This window comes from Typopeltis vanoorti, chromosome 12, assembly GCF_054136105.1.
Source record: "Typopeltis vanoorti isolate ZY-2024b chromosome 12, IOZ_Tvanoo_1.0, whole genome shotgun sequence".
In the NCBI taxonomy this organism is placed as follows: Eukaryota; Metazoa; Arthropoda; class Arachnida; order Uropygi; family Thelyphonidae; genus Typopeltis; species Typopeltis vanoorti.
The window spans coordinates 9735188-9752692 of NC_143560.1; the positions used below are offsets into that span (position 1 = coordinate 9735188).

At 35.0% G+C, this 17505-nt stretch overlaps 1 protein-coding gene across 1 annotated transcript in view; it reads right to left on the reverse strand.

Moving 5' to 3' along the window:
- LOC150100575 (A disintegrin and metalloproteinase with thrombospondin motifs 6-like) overlaps positions 1–17505 on the reverse strand; it is a 563262-nt gene that overhangs the window by 102042 nt on the left and 443715 nt on the right. The window lies entirely within an intron of this gene.

A 17505-nucleotide genomic window follows, 5' to 3' on the forward strand; every position in this document is an offset into this window, starting at 1 on the left:
GTCTAAGACGATTTCCCTTGACTCGACAATGCAGCGCTCTATTTCATCATGGCTGATGTGTAGGTTTGAAGTCAATGTCCAATCTATTGCATGTTTTTTTTTTTTTTTTTCAAATAAATGTCGTGTTATAATTCTCGGGTTTAAGTCAGTTAATTTAAAAAATGAACATATCCCAACCCCGAGTTAATAGTACGTTTCATATATATATATATATATATATATTTACTGAATTATTCAAAAGATGAGGTGGTTTCAATTATAGGATACCCATGTATTTTGAATTGACTCCAATTTGCCTACACTATAAAAAGATTCTGAAGGCTATTATTATTTTTTGGGACTGGTTTAAGACTATATGTGCACCTCTGAGTAACTATATTAAAGAAAATAACACTGAAATTGCATAAATCCTTTCATAATGTAAATCAGCTCAAGGCAAAATTCCCATCTGTGATGACTGAAATACTAGTCTTCATCTTATTTCCCAATACTAAAATTTTATGGAACAAAGAAATGTTACAACTGTTATTTGATAATATTTGTCTTCTTTACTGAAAAAAAAAAAAAATGCATGGGTGCATGCATTCTCAAAGTTAAATACATAGTTAATTAATTATCATATGAACAGTTTGAAAATAACATGTAATCAGTAATATCTGTAGTTGGAATTGTTGGCTAAATAGTTAGAATAGGAGAATGGTTAACTGGATGTGAAATGTGATCAAGACATTTTTGTTGGCCTTGTTTATTTTTCTCCAGAGAGAGAGAGAGAGAGAGAGGGAGAGAGGAGTTTGGAATAAGCATGGATATTCTGACCTTAAATCATTTAACAGCAGCAGTGCAAAATCATAAACACTCCCAATCACATGTCGAGTGAGTAACATACCCACTCTCTAACCACAAAGTTAATAATTTTTCTCACAAGAAAATTATTTTCTTTTTGGGAGTATACACAAATACATTTCTTTCTGTCAAGAAGACAAATATTACTAAGCATCAATATATTTAAAAATCAAGATGAAAGCAGACAATATAATAATAAAAAAAATTAAAAGAATGAATGACACTTATATTAGAGAAAATTATTTAATATTTGCAGAATTTTGGGTTTGATTCTCCAACTACATACAATGACACTCTTACTATCAACACCATCTACTATCAACACCATCTACTATCCCCCATCAACAGGCTAGGTTTCCTAGTCATTATGAATACAGTTGAAAAGAGATAAACAACAATATCAACACTAGAATTGGAAGCACTTGGCAATATATGTGCTATAAACTGCAGGAGGATAATTCCATTTATAACTACTGGAATTCAAAGAAATAAATTTAAATAATTATAATTTTATGAAACACACGAATGAGGAGAGTTATTTAAGATGATTTCCCAAAATTCAGGAAGTTTAAGTCAATGTTTTTATAGAGGTTAGGGCTGTGAATATGAGCTTCACAACTTTCTTTATAAAAACCTTCCAGAATGTTTTTATAAATAACTTTGCATAAGCTTTATTCCAATGAATTCTATGCCTAGCTCAGAAGGTGTGTGTGTGTGTGGCTTGCTAAACCATATTTATCAGATTCTTAAAGTAAAATATGCTCTTGATGTTTCTCCAAATGCATCTGAGCTGAACATCTGTCCATAATAACAAAAGCCACAAGAAGAAGGGATTCTGCAAACTCTACAATAAGAGAGAGGAGAATATATGTTTTTCAGTGTGACTAGGAAGGAATTTAGTTTATGAACTGTGATGGAAAGAAACAGGAAAATCTAGAAAAAAGTCATGCAATTTTCTCTGATAGTTCTTTAGCATATGAAACCAAAATTATGGAAACTTATTTCCCAGGATGAAGGCCGTAATTATTCATTATTTTATTAATTATGGTATTTTTGTATTACTAATTATTATTATTATGCCATCTCCAAAGATTTGTCATGGGAGGGCAATCTACTCTATCCACTGCAAACATCTCATCGTCTTCCCTACTATTTAATTCTCCAACTACATTAGAGGTGCAGGAGGAGAGTGTGTTTCAAATACTGAGTACTCTGGATTTGTTGTTTTAAGGATACTTGCGACATAAGACTGAATGATATAATCACGTAATCACAAGAAAGATATTTATTTAACCAAATATTTCGGTCTGGAAATAGCAGACCATCGTCGGTGGTATTACAAGAACAGTTTAAAAAATATACAAGCTAGAATACTAACAATAGATCGTTGAAATTCAAATTCCTTGCAACTGTGATCTCTCTTACTTTGGACAGACTGGACGTTCTCTTGAAAAAAGAATCCAAGAACATCAATCATCCATTCTTCACAATAAACCTGAAAAGTCTGGTTTGGCTCAACACGGGATTGAAACTGACCACAGCATCCTTTGGTCCAAAACGCGCCTCTTACATAGATCCCGTTATAGGTTCGAACGTTTGTTCAAGGAAAGCGTGGAGGCCTTGCTCCATCATCCCAACCTGAATCGTAATGACTGCATATCTATATCAAAAATCTGGGAAAGCCTAATCAAGATTACTCATTAATTTTTTTTTTTTTTTTTTTTTTTTTAATAGCAAATTCAATCATGTTTCTACTTCAAAATATTTCGTTTCATACTTAGTGATATAACATCACGCGGCATGTTCTAATTTCAACGATCTATTGTTAGTATTCTAGCTTGTATATTTTTTAAACTGTTCTTGTAATACCACCGACGATGGTCTGCTATTTCCAGACCGAAATATTTGGTTAAATAAATATCTTTCTTGTGATTACGTGATTATATCATTCAGTCTTATGTCGCAAGTATCCTTAAAACAACAAATTCTTATCCTTCACGGGGAAAATGCTACCAAAATAACTGGTAAATTAGGAAAACTTTCAGTTATACAAGGTAGGTTACGAGCAAAGATTAATTTCTTAAAAAAGTGCCGCGACAACAAGATTATTCCCAATTTCGCTAAGATTAAAGAAACAATAAAATCTCCTGGAGCTCATAATATTTACCGGAACACAAGTTTATCTCTAATCCGTAATCAACTTAAAGCTGCTAAACGTGATCTTGCTATTCACAGTCATCAGACTTCTGATTTACGCACCTATATATCCACAAATTTGGATCCACATCTTTCTCACATAGTTCTAAATGTAGCTAAACGTTCTACTCAACGTGCTTATAATAAACTAAGTCAACATCTTAACCGTAAATATGAGGCTCTTTCGTCTAAACAATCCAAGCCATTCATAACTCCAGATAATTGGATTGTAAATATATCCGGACGTCCTTTGACTAAAAGCGAAATCCTCATCCTTTCAAAAGGACATGATTTTTCTATTGTTCCAAATAAAATACCATATCTAGATTTCCTAGTTAACATTGAAAGGAATCTTAATCATCTAACCAGCGATAAAGCTAATGCTCTTCGCCTAGAAGTCGCTTCTTCTCTACTTAAGGCTAAACTTCCTCCTTCTAACATATCTCCTTCTGAAATGAAATCTTTACAGTCCTTGAGAAAAAATAATCACCTCATTATCACTAAAGCTGACAAGGGAAAAGCAACAGTAGTTATGGACTCAGTAAATTACAGAAGAAAACTTTCTCTTTTGCTTCGAGATCGCTCCACATATCAAGAAATTGATTATAATCCAACCAACAGACAACTAAAGAAATTAAATTCTCTCCTTGATGAAGTCATCAGTTTGGATAAAGACACAATTGAAAGACTTAAAACTCATTTTGCAAGACCTCCTAGATTTTATGGCCTTCCAAAAATCCATAAGATTGACTATCCTCTTCGTCCAATAGTAGATTGCATTGATTCTCCTACTTACCGTATAGCCAAATATCTAGCTAAATTACTGAAATCTTACATTGGCAACTCGAGTTCTTTTTTAAAAAACTCCTCAGATTTCTTAGAAAAATTAAAAGATGTCTCATTACAACCTACAGATCTTATGGTTAGTTTTGATATAGAATCTTTATACACCAATGTACCTCTTAAGGAAACTTTAAAACTACTTGCTGACATCTTTCCTCAAGATATTATAAAACTATTCGATTTCGTTATACATTCTGGTTATTTCATATGTCAAAACAAATTTTATAGCCAAGTAGAAGGAACAGCCATGGGAAGTCCTCTTTCTCCAGCTTTAGCCAACTTTTATTTGGAACATTTAGAAAAAGTCCTCTTCACATCTAGTTTCTCTCTACCATCTTTTTGGGTAAGATATATAGATGACATATTTGCTATTTGGCCTCACAGTAAAAACACTTTATCTTCCTTTTTAAACAGTATTAATTCCTTACATCATCGCATAAAGTTTACTATGGAATTAGAAGAAAACAACCAGTTATCTTTTTTAGACGTTCTCCTCATCCGATCATCTTCAAATATTCTTACAACTACAGTATACAGGAAACCAACATTCACAGGTCGTTATATTCTGAAAGAATCAGCCCATCATCCATGTCATAAAACAGGAATTATAAAATGTCTCATCAAAAGAGCCAAAACTAATTGTTCTACTTTTGATTATCTACAGAAAGAACTTTCTACTATCCAGCAACACATGAAACTCAATGGCTTTTCTGAAAAAAGTATTCAACGTCTTCTTACATCTTATAATCCTCCACAAAACAACAAAGATTCAATACGTCGAGTACCTATTCCTTATATCTCCGGTATTTCAGAACCTATCGCAAGAATTTTGAAGAAATATGATTTAACAGCTACGTATTCTCCTATTAACAAATTGTCTTCTCAATTTCCTTCTCCTAAAGACAAACTCTCAACTTTATCTCTTCCTGGAGTTTATCAAATTCCTTGCAACTGTGATCTCTCTTACTTTGGACAGACTGGACGTTCTCTTGAAAAAAGAATCCAAGAACATCAATCATCCATTCTTCACAATAAACCTGAAAAGTCTGGTTTGGCTCAACACGGGATTGAAACTGACCACAGCATCCTTTGGTCCAAAACGCGCCTCTTACATAGATCCCGTTATAGGTTCGAACGTTTGTTCAAGGAAAGCGTGGAGGCCTTGCTCCATCATCCCAACCTGAATCGTAATGACTGCATATCTATATCAAAAATCTGGGAAAGCCTAATCAAGATTACTCATTAATTTTTTTTTTTTTTTTTTTTTTTTTTTTTTTTTTTTTTTTTTTTAATAGCAAATTCAATCATGTTTCTACTTCAAAATATTTCGTTTCATACTTAGTGATATAACATCACGCGGCATGTTCTAATTTCAACGATCTATTGTTAGTATTCTAGCTTGTATATTTTTTAAACTGTTCTTGTAATACCACCGACGATGGTCTGCTATTTCCAGACCGAAATATTTGGTTAAATAAATATCTTTCTTGTGATTACGTGATTATATCATTCAGTCTTATGTCGCAAGTATCCTTAAAACAACAAATTCTTATCCTTCACGGGGAAAATGCTACCAAAATAACTGGTAAATTAGGAAAACTTTCAGTTATACAAGGTAGGTTACGAGCAAAGATTAATTTCTTAAAAAAGTGCCGCGACAACAAGATTATTCCCAATTTCGCTAAGATTAAAGAAACAATAAAATCTCCTGGAGCTCATAATATTTACCGGAACACAAGTTTATCTCTAATCCGTAATCAACTTAAAGCTGCTAAACGTGATCTTGCTATTCACAGTCATCAGACTTCTGATTTACGCACCTATATATCCACAAATTTGGATCCACATCTTTCTCACATAGTTCTAAATGTAGCTAAACGTTCTACTCAACGTGCTTATAATAAACTAAGTCAACATCTTAACCGTAAATATGAGGCTCTTTCGTCTAAACAATCCAAGCCATTCATAACTCCAGATAATTGGATTGTAAATATATCCGGACGTCCTTTGACTAAAAGCGAAATCCTCATCCTTTCAAAAGGACATGATTTTTCTATTGTTCCAAATAAAATACCATATCTAGATTTCCTAGTTAACATTGAAAGGAATCTTAATCATCTAACCAGCGATAAAGCTAATGCTCTTCGCCTAGAAGTCGCTTCTTCTCTACTTAAGGCTAAACTTCCTCCTTCTAATATATCTCCTTCTGAAATGAAATCTTTACAGTCCTTGAGAAAAAATAATCACCTCATTATCACTAAAGCTGACAAGGGAAAAGCAACAGTAGTTATGGACTCAGTAAATTACAGAAGAAAACTTTCTCTTTTGCTTCGAGATCGCTCCACATATCAAGAAATTGATTATAATCCAACCAACAGACAACTAAAGAAATTAAATTCTCTCCTTGATGAAGTCATCAGTTTGGATAAAGACACAATTGAAAGACTTAAAACTCATTTTGCAAGACCTCCTAGATTTTATGGCCTTCCAAAAATCCATAAGATTGACTATCCTCTTCGTCCAATAGTAGATTGCATTGATTCTCCTACTTACCGTATAGCCAAATATCTAGCTAAATTACTGAAATCTTACATTGGCAACTCGAGTTCTTTTTTAAAAAACTCCTCAGATTTCTTAGAAAAATTAAAAGATGTCTCATTACAACCTACAGATCTTATGGTTAGTTTTGATATAGAATCTTTATACACCAATGTACCTCTTAAGGAAACTTTAAAACTACTTGCTGACATCTTTCCTCAAGATATTATAAAACTATTCGATTTCGTTATACATTCTGGTTATTTCATATGTCAAAACAAATTTTATAGCCAAGTAGAAGGAACAGCCATGGGAAGTCCTCTTTCTCCAGCTTTAGCCAACTTTTATTTGGAACATTTAGAAAAAGTCCTCTTCACATCTAGTTTCCCTCTACCATCTTTTTGGGTAAGATATATAGATGACATATTTGCTATTTGGCCTCACAGTAAAAACACTTTATCCTTTTTAAACAGTATTAATTCCTTACATCATCGCATAAAGTTTACTATGGAATTAGAAGAAAACAACCAGTTATCTTTTTTAGACGTTCTCCTCATCCGATCATCTTCAAATATTCTTACAACTACAGTATACAGGAAACCAACATTCACAGGTCGTTATATTCTGAAAGAATCAGCCCATCATCCATGTCATAAAACAGGAATTATAAAATGTCTCATCAAAAGAGCCAAAACTAATTGTTCTACTTTTGATTATCTACAGAAAGAACTTTCTACTATCCAGCAACACATGAAACTCAATGGCTTTTCTGAAAAAAGTATTCAACGTCTTCTTACATCTTATAATCCTCCACAAAACAACAAAGATTCAATACGTCGAGTACCTATTCCTTATATCTCCGGTATTTCAGAACCTATCGCAAGAATTTTGAAGAAATATGATTTAACAGCTACGTATTCTCCTATTAACAAATTGTCTTCTCAATTTCCTTCTCCTAAAGACAAACTCTCAACTTTATCTCTTCCTGGAGTTTATCAAATTCCTTGCAACTGTGATCTCTCTTACTTTGGACAGACTGGACGTTCTCTTGAAAAAAGAATCCAAGAACATCAATCATCCATTCTTCACAATAAACCTGAAAAGTCTGGTTTGGCTCAACACGGGATTGAAACTGACCACAGCATCCTTTGGTCCAAAACGCGCCTCTTACATAGATCCCGTTATAGGTTCGAACGTTTGTTCAAGGAAAGCGTGGAGGCCTTGCTCCATCATCCCAACCTGAATCGTAATGACTGCATATCTATATCAAAAATCTGGGAAAGCCTAATCAAGATTACTCATTAATTTTTTTTTTTTTTTTTTTTTTTTTTTTTTTTTTTTTTTTTTAATAGCAAATTCAATCATGTTTCTACTTCAAAATATTTCGTTTCATACTTAGTGATATAACATCACGCGGCATGTTCTAATTTCAACGATCTATTGTTAGTATTCTAGCTTGTATATTTTTTAAACTGTTCTTGTAATACCACCGACGATGGTCTGCTATTTCCAGACCGAAATATTTGGTTAAATAAATATCTTTCTTGTGATTACGTGATTATATCATTGAGTACTCTGGATGTCAGTAAAGCTGTGGGACTGGATGGTATTTCACCATGAGTTTTGAGAGAATGTGCTGGGAACTGACAGTGCCTTTAACCTGGCTTTTCAATGAAAGTCTATCTGCAGGAAAGGTGCCCATGGAATGGAAGGAAGATAAGATAGTGACATTGCATAAGGGTAGTAGTAGACTGGAAGTGTCTAATTATAGGCCAGTTTGCATTTCATCAGTAGTTAAGATCTTGAAGAAAGTAGTGAGGGACCGTATACAGCATTGGGAAGATAAGGGTGGTGTTATCCATGAGAGTCAACATGGATTTGTGAAGGGGCACTCTTGTTTTAGCAATATGGTAGCCTTTTATAATAAAATTACAAGAGCATTAGATGAAGGAAAGGCATATACTGCCATTTTCTTAGACTTAGCTAAAGCATTTGACAGGGTGCCACATGATAAGCTGATATTTAAGTTGCAGCACATGGGTCTGGATGTCAGATTGGTCAACTGGATTCAGGATTGACTGTCTGATAGGTATCAGAAGGTTACAAGTGAGGTTCCACAGGGCTCAGTGCTGGGACCTATAATTTTTAACCTTTATATCAATGACATTATCCATGGATTGCAAGGGGATATTCAGTTGTTTGCAGATGTTGCGAAGCTGGGAAGGGTTATTAGTAATAGTGCAGATGTGGTAGCCCTGCAAGAGGATTTGAATAAGCTAGATAGATGGGAAAATGAATGGGGGTTTCAGTTTAATGCAGCAAAATGTAAGGTCTTGAGGTTTGGGAAACATCAATGGGATGCTGCATACTCTATGGGAGGAAGTAGGGGAGACAAGAGATCTGGGGTTGATGATTGATAGAAACCCGAAATTTAGGGGACATATTGCAAAGGTGGTGAAGGTAACACAGAGGATTGCTGCAATTATGAGAAGGACACTGATCTGCAGAGATAAAAGGGTTATCATTCTGTTGTATAAGACTCTGATCAAACACACACTTAGATTATTGTTCTCAGATTTGGTCCCCAGGATTTGAAGGGATAAATTAACTGTGGAAAGGGTACAAAGGCGGATAACAAAGATGGTTTCAAGACTGTACCATGTTAGTTATGAGGATCGGCTGAGGGAATGTGGACTGCAGAGTTTGGTGGATAGAAGAAGGAGAGGTGATATGATTGAGACTTTTAAACTGTTGAGAGGTGGTTACAGGGTTGACACTGGGGAGTTCTTTCGCTTGGTTGAACAGCGGGAAGGAGTGATGACAAGAGGCAATCCCTGAAAGTTATGAAAGGAAACTGTGAGCAAGAGGGTGAGGAGTGGTTTCTTTGCATGGATGGTGGTTGAACCATGGAATGCATTGCCTGATGGAGTGGTGAGAGCGAGAACGGTCAAGTCTATCATACCACTCCTTAAACAACAGAGTTTAAGGAGTGGTATGATAGACTTTGTGTTTCTCGGGGGGGGGCTCCCCTCGATGAGTCTTGATAGACTTTGTGTTTCTTAGGAAGGACCTCCCACGAAGAGTCTTTTGACTCCATGGAGGCCTGAATAATAATAATAATCTACCATCCACCATCAACAACAACAGTATTTTTTTTATCAATAAATTGTAACCACGAGAGATGAAAGTAGTTCTGATAAATGACAGTTCATTATTTAAAAGAGAATCAGTAGAACAAACCATATGAGCTCTGTGCCAAAGTTATAAGCACACTATATTTCTGAAAGGGGTGATGATGTGAAGCTGTATTAATGTATTTACTAGTGAGTTGGTTTATTGTATGTGGTGAACTGTAGATTGCTATTAGACTGATGCAGAATAAAAATGAGCTGAAAAGGAAGAAGTTATGTTCCACTTCAAGTGTAAATGTAATTCTTGGATTTACTGAATTAATTTTTGAAGAGACTCATGCAGATCAGACAAGGAAGAGTTCAACACAGCAAAAATCATATCGTCATCAACATATCTGTATCAAAGAGATGGTGAAAAAGCATTGAGAATATGTTGTTCAAATCTTTCCACAAAATAATTTTCTAGAATAGGGGAAATTAGTTACCTGGTTTTCTTGGTGATGAGGATATATTTGAAAGGGTCCAGAGAAGACTGACTAAGGTAGTAAATGGTCCTCAGGATATGAGAAAGATTGAGGGAATGCAGTCTGCAAAACCTTGTGAACAGGTAGAGGAGAGAGAGGATATGATTAAGACATTTAAGTTGGTAAAAGTTATTACTGGGTTAATGTGGAAGAAATTTTTCATAAAATGGGAGAACGGAGTAAAACAAGGGGACATCCCTGGAAGCTGTATAAGGATGGTGTTAGTAGGTGCATAAGGAGGAGGTTCTTTGCTTGGATGGAGATATATACTTTGCAACATTGAACTGACACTTCCATACTGTTGCCCACTCATAAAATCTATTCAAGTCTTCCTGTAAGGCCACAACATCCACATGATTCTTAATCACTCTACCCATGATTTCTTAGTGGAACAATGAAACAAATAACTGGCGCATTGCAGAGAAGGAAAGAGCATGCATCAAAATTAGTAATGGTTGTGGGTACAAATGATTGGTGCTGGTAGAATGGCTTCAAAGATGAAACGTTATGTTTGCACAAAAATGTAACGAGTATTCGAAATAAGAGAGCTGAGTTTGTTGCATTGATTTAGTCAATACGCCTAAAGTTGGTGAGAATAAAAAAAAAAGAATTTTGATAGAGACTTGAGGAAGTTGTTGGAGCAGGTAAAGGATAAAAATGTTGTTGGGGAAGTCATTAGCATGTTGCCCAGACATGAAAATAGTGGATTGAGAAGGATTGCAGAGATAATGAATAGTAAGATGGCTGAACTGTGAGAGGAAAAGGGAGGTTCAGTTTGTAAATCTATGGAGTGAATATGAAGGAAAGTTGGAAGGTTTAAAGTAGATGGGTTGTATTTGAATAAGCTTGGTGTTTGACATTTAGAAAAGCTACTATTTACTGAGAAGCACAGGATCAAATAGTTAATGTAGCAAATGATCAAAGTATACTTTTAATGCAGAATAGCACAACTAAAAGGATTGTATGACAGGAGGAAGATAGATATATGGTTGAAGATTTGGTCTACAGCAAAGGTGATGGAATGCACAAAGATGAAGATGAGACAGGTATGAATGGAAATCAGAATCAGGATCAGGGAAACGTGAGTGGTTAGACCAAAGAGAGAGAGGTGTGGTATAGCAACTAGAATAAAGAATATTGGTGCTGGTAGAATGGCCTCAAAGACACAGGGATTGTTATGTTTGTACACAGATGTAAGGAGTATTTCAAATAAGAGAGCTGAGTTTGTTGTGTTGAATGAGTTAGTATGCCCAAAGATAACTGGTATAAGTTAAAGTTGGTTGTCTGAGGAGAATATGATGTCAGGAATGAAAATGCAGTTATATATAATTTTCCAGAAGGATAGGCAGGTAAAAAGAGGCGGGAGGGAGGGGAGATGGTGTTAATGGAGAGGAATTGCATCCACAAAGTGTGAAGTGTGGAAGTTAGTATGCATGCATAGATTGAAAGTAACAGGTAGTATATTTGATGGGATGCTGTTATAAGCCATACATTGTAGAGAATATTGACTGTGAAATGTTTAGACAAATTTTAATTGGTTGGGCATGTAAAAATAAGGTGATCCTGATGAGAGACTTTAATTACAGGAATGTACAATGGAAGGAGGAGGTGATGTATGAGAAAACAAGGTGAATGAGTTTGTTGAATTTCTGAGAGATACATATCTTAAGCAGCATGTGACTGAAGCAACTCTTTAATGCTTTAGAATTGGTCATAACTTCACAAGATGTAGTTGTTAATGAGTTATTAACACTTCAATTGGTGGTGAGAGTGATTATGAGGTACTTGTACCTCATAATCACTAGGTAATTATGGATGGCTCTGTGGTAAATTAACATCAATATGTTGGGTAGATGAGCTGTGCAGAAAACAACATATAACTGCATACCAAGGGTTAAGCGAGTAAATAGAGTAGGAGTGAAATGGATGAAAGGTGAAATCAAGCAAGCTGTGCTGGAAAAGAAAAGACTATGGAGGAGGTATAAGACAGTTGTGGTGATCAAATCTGTGAAGAGTATAGAGCGCAGGCTAGGAAGGTGACAAGAAGGTAAAAAAAGAAAAGGTGATGTATGAGAAGAGAATGGCTGGTCAGATGAAGGTTAATTCAAAGGAATTTTTCTGCTATATGGCTAGCAAGAGAAAGAAAAATTATGGTAGGTTGTTACTGGATGTATTGAATGAGCACTTTATCAGGATATATCATACTGATGTAAATGATGACGTGCAATATATAGAAGGAAGGCAAGTATTAGAAGAATTGGAAGTGAAAAAATCAGAGGTGTATCAGGTGTTGATTTGGTCAGATATTAATAAGGCTGTGGGCATGGATCATATATCACTACATATATGATCATATATCAATTCCCATCCACCATCACTGTGGTGGATGGGAATTGATAGTATATTTGTTAGATGAATTACAGATTGGCTCTCTGAATGATACCAGCAAGTTGTATATGATGAAGCAGAGTTTCAAAAATAGGAGGGTAACCAGTGGTGTACCACCCCAGAGTTCTGTTCTTGGGCCCTTGCTGTTTAACTTATTTATAAATTATGTGTCCTGACTGGGGATCTTCAGTTGTTTTTATTATTATTATTATTATTACGTGACACCTCCAGGGAGCCCAAAGACTCATCGAGGGAGGGCACCTCTTCACAACTCTCCGCCTCCACCACTCAAATCCACCAACAATAATGAACTGCAACTACCATCATCATCATCTACACCAATGCCAACGCAGCAATAGAACATGAAAAATCATAACAAGTGAATCAAGATTTTTCAGAAAAGTTCTGTATGCTTATATGAGGAACAATCAAATCAACTTTGATAATTAGCTAGCTTGGTTGGCCCATGTGATTAATATATCTGCTCTCCAAACAGGTCACAGGTTCAAATCTAGCCACAGATGTCTGTGATGGCGTTCAGTCCAGAGATTTCATTGCCTAATATGACACAGTTTTCTTGCTTACTGGAGACCTGAAGTGGCTCAAAAATTCTGTTTGATCTCTAGAACAGAGTTCTAGGCCATATAAAAAATAAATACAATATATATATATATATATGTATATATAAAGAATAATTAAAATCCTTAGTCCACCCAAAGCATAAAAGCACATTAAGAATAAGAAGGCTAAAATAGCATGTTGTACTACACCAAGAGTACATTCTAGAAAGGATAAAGATAACAAATGCAGACAGGTAATCAATGTGACATTTACTTCACGATACAGTTTTTGCAACCCCCCCCTCTCAGTAATTTCATAAATGCTATTTAAACCCTGAAAACTTTTAAATTTTCAGGATTTATTTCAATGTATTTTAAAGTGAGTAAACACCTCATCTAAATAGCTCACCCATGCTTTACAACTTTTTGTGGGCAGGAGTCACATTAAAAAATAAAAAAATAAAATTTGAAAATAAAAACTTTTTACCAGGATCTATTATATCCATACAAAGTAAGATGACTTTTGTTAGTTCTTTTTGCAAATTTTGCTAAGATATCCTCTTCATATATTTACAAAAATCATTCTCAAGTGATATATAAAATTTATACTTTTCAGATGATCAGTAATTATTTGGACTTTCCATCCCATGTCTCTGTTTGGATTATGTACTATATTAGCACACGCACATACATATCGGTTAATTCATTTTTTTGCTTGTTGTTTGTTTTTTTCTGCTACTGTATGAGCTTTCATTAGAGCAGATGCATTGATCTTATCAACACATTTGTGCTTTATTTTACACTAACTTTTTCTTCATCCCCTTGCCCTCAATTCACTTGTATTCAACTTGTGCTCAGCACACTCGCTCTGCTCACCATCCATCAGGTCCTTTACAACGATTGTAATTAAGATATTTCCAATTTGTAAAGACATAAACATGCTGCACCTCTGGATGCAGTAGGAACAAAAACTTCAATTTCCTGATTATTTTCCAGGATTGTTGTCAAATTCCAATCACCATCTTGTTCAGCCCAATAATCAAGCAGCTCATGGCTCCAACTAAGATCATAGAAGTTGTCCATCTGACCTGTGTAACTGTAACACAAACAACACACCGACTGCTGATTATGCGAAGTTGGGGAGAATTATAAGTAGCACTGCTAATGTTAATTCTCTTCAAGAAGATTTGAATAGACTTTTGACTTGGACAAAGGAGTGGTGTTGTAGTTTTAACATTAATAAGTACAAGCTGTTGTATTTTGGAGTGCAGAAATACAAGGCTGTGTACTATGTTGATGGTGACATACTGCAGGAAGTGGATGAGCTTCAGGATTTGGGAGTGATGGTTGACTAGACTGAAGTTTAGAGGGCATATTGAAAGTGTTTCAAAGACTGCACATCTCAGTGCCACTATGATAAGAAGTGCTCTAGCATGTAGGGATAAGGAAGCAGTTGTTTCACTTTATAAAGAACTGATCAGACCACACTTGGACTATTGTGCTTAGATTTGGTGACCTGGTTTTCAACATGCTGTGGAAACTTTGGAGAGAGAGAAGGCCAGAGATGAGTGACTAAGACAATATCAGGACTTTGGAATGTTGGCTATGGAGAGTTGCTGAAGAAAATATGGATTGCAGAGTTTGGTGGATAGGAGGAAAAGAGGTGATATGATAGAAACGGTGAAGTTACTGAGAGGATTTTATCAGATTAATCGGGGGGGGGGGGGATTATATAAAAAGTAGAAGGCAAGAGGGGCATAACTTTCAGAGGTCATCCTTGGAAGTTATGTAAGCAGTAGATTTTTTACATGCAGAATTGTAAATGGAACGCATTACTGGAATATGTTGTTAATGTAAGGAGTGTTAAGGATTTTAAGATTCTATATGATAAATATGTTGTCAGTTGGATGAAACTCTCACATTGAGTCTGCCAACTCCATGGATCATGTAACAACAATAATAATAATATCTCCATTTCCATTATTCGCTAACTATCCTATCACAGTTTTATAAAAAGTTAATATCCTGTTCTACAAAGCTTGTAGTATCTAAGTAAGAAAAAAAAATTAACATTTTAAGAAATAAACCAAAATCAGGAAACTGATCAGTAAAATACAAAATATTAATTTCACTTTATATAGAATAAAATATTTGTTTATAAAATATTTATATAGAATAAAATAGTGCATGATTTGAATATTATTTCAATTTTTTTGCAAAGAATTTTCCCTGCAAAGCATTTTTCACACAAAGAATGTTTCCTGTAATAAATTATCAATGAAGAATTTTAACGGAATGAATTGTCTGCTAAGAATTGTGTGGGCATGCATCCATCTTGCCCTTCCTTATCTCTGCTCTCTCTCTCTCTCTCAATTCACTATTATCATATTTGGACAGCATGCTAATCACTTTTCCAACAACATTACTGTTCTTCACCTCCCACAACAATTTCCTTAAATTCCTTTCCATATTCTCTCCTGTGCCTTTCAAGTCATTTCTGCTCACAACTACCACTGATTCTGATGCTCATTCATTCTTTACATGTAGTGCTTAGTGAATTGCCTCACTGTGGCACCTGGAAAGATGTTCTATGCATCCTGCTATTTACACACCTGCAATGATTGAATACAATACCAAATAATCATGCTCTGACACTTTTTTTTTTTCCATCTTACTTCGGGAGCCTCCATAGCTCAGTAAGTATAGATGAAGCTCTTTGGTCAGAAAGACCTGTGTTGGATTCTCATCTATAATGTAAGGAATCTTTATAAAGTCTTTTCAACTAAAGGTAAGTTAGCCATCCTCATACAGAGGTGGAGTATTTTTTCTCCCAGAAACTAAGGTTTTTTTCATCCCTCAAAAATAGGCAAATAAGCTTTGTAAACCCACAGATCTACAGACATAGAACTTTGGGTAATGATGGTAGCCTGCACTAGCCCCCAACTAGGAAGTAGTAACTTCTGACAAATACCTCATCTCAGATACAAATGCCAATACTATTATCTTGAATACTTCCATACAATAATAACAACAACAACAAGATCTTACTACTTATCTTCCTACCCATTCACATCGGTCACTAGCTTCTGTAGACATTGTCCTTCACATGATTTATGCACTCTTCATTTTGCCAGTTCTTCCACTCTGTTTTTATTACTATCATTATTGCCATTTCTATCCATTTTTGGTTACTTTTTTCCACACTATTCTCATTTTTCTGACAGTTCAATCTATCATTACTTAACTTTTCATGCTGCTTTATTATTATTATTTATTATAATCTCTTGACGAACAAGATCATAGAAAAACTATTTACATCCTCCTATGTCTGGAATACCTCTGAAAAGATAGCCAAAATTCTAAATATAACAGTATCTTCACAGTATTTATTATTATTATTGCATAGGCATCTCCATAGAGTTTGGATTCATCACAGGTGACACACCTATCATTCCTCTCTTTAAAGTTATTCAATCTCAGAACACATAAAACCACTTCTGAAAAACCATTCAAGTCATTCACAACTTTTCAAGCAAAAATATAAATAATAGACCCATTATTAACCCACTGGTGTTACTATTCACATTCCCTAATTCACTGACAATACACTCACAATCACCTCTGATAACTCATTTCACTCATTCACCATCCTTCAAGCAAAAAATCTAGTCAACATCTTTATTAACTGCATTCTTACACAATTTCTAGGGGTGACACTTATTCTCTTTCTTCCTTCCATGTACTGAAAAAGGTTTTCAGTGGCAATTCTATAAAACGCATTTAATAACTTACATGCTCTTATCAAGTCTCCTCTTTTTTTGCTTATTAGCCTTTTCACCTATCTTCAATCTATTCTCATAGGGAGCATTCCACAGATCTGCCACGATCTTTGTTACTTGCCTTTGGATTCTCCTAACCACTTCTTCATACACACAGAATATGCACAGTAGTCCAGATGTGACCTAATTAAAACATTATGAAGAGGTACAATAACCTCCTTATCTCTGTTGGTGTGTTCCACAACAACAACCACATAATCTGATGTGCTGTTTTGGTCATCTTTGCAGTATGCCCACTAAAGTTCAACTCCCTCTGTACAATCATCCCAAGTCCCTGGCCTCATCAATTTCCTGAAATTTACCACTGATATTGCACACAGCTTGTGATTTCTTCTTTCTGAAGTGCATTGGGCACGTTAAACTGGCAGCCATTTACCTTTGCTCATATTGCCAGTCTGTTGAAGTCATCTGAAGGATCTCAACATCACCTTCATTAACTATTGCTCATCCCAGTTTTGCATCATCAGCAAACAACTGAATATTTCCTGAGAGATAATTTCTTAGATTATTGATCTATAGATAATTGATTTATTATCATTTATCTGAGTTTGTTGATAGATATTATTGAGCTCATGAAATCTTAGAACAAATGGAATATATAACAGGAAAACTTGATTAATCATCCCATATTATTGTTTCATCA